Here is a 679-nt window from a genome sequence, read left to right as displayed (position 1 = left end):
CACCTATAGTTTTGCAGACCCCTTCAGCTCCTTGGGTACTTTCTCTAGCTCCTCCGTTGGGGACCCTGTGTTCCATGCGATAGCTGACTGTGAGCATCCACTTCTGTGTTTGACAGGCACTGGCATAGCCTCACAAGAGACAGCTATATCAGTGTCCCTTCAGCAAAATCTTGCTGGCATGTAATAGTCATCTCTTATGCATCCTCTTCTGCCCTATTCCATAAAGATGATGTGGCTAGACCAGCACCGGCCTCACTATGTCTGCCATTTTCAATTTTCAGATGCTGTTGACTGTAATCTTGCTGCATATACATATGTGTGCTTCTATCCAATCCCTGACACCCAGCATCCAGGACAGAAATAAAACTGGACTATTGGGAATAATTTGGAAGTGAACCCGAATTGGTGAATACAGGAGTCCTTCTGTCACCATATGCTGTATAGTGATGGCCTTCAGCATCCTCCTCATGCAGTAGCTTTGGAAACTGCCAGCATGTGATTGCCATCAGACTGTAAACAAGGACTTGCCTCCTGAAAATAGTGGGAAAAATGGCTAAGCCATTTATCTCTGAACATGGAATGAGATAAATTTCGAGATGCTATTCTCTATTTTTATGCTATTGGTTCAATGAGCTGTATAAATAATTAAGATTTAACAATTTAGTACACAAGAATGTGA

The 679-nt window shown here is 42.7% G+C and overlaps 1 pseudogene; it reads left to right on the top strand.

Annotated features, from left to right (window-relative positions):
- Positions 1-257: 257 nt before the first annotated feature.
- LOC110324942 lies at positions 258-476 on the top strand (annotated as a pseudogene).
- The last annotated feature ends 203 nt before the right edge of the window (positions 477-679 follow it).

This window comes from Mus pahari, chromosome 7 (assembly GCF_900095145.1).
Source record: "Mus pahari chromosome 7, PAHARI_EIJ_v1.1, whole genome shotgun sequence".
Taxonomy (NCBI): Eukaryota; Metazoa; Chordata; class Mammalia; order Rodentia; family Muridae; genus Mus; species Mus pahari.
This window is presented reverse-complemented; position numbering and strand designations above follow the sequence as displayed.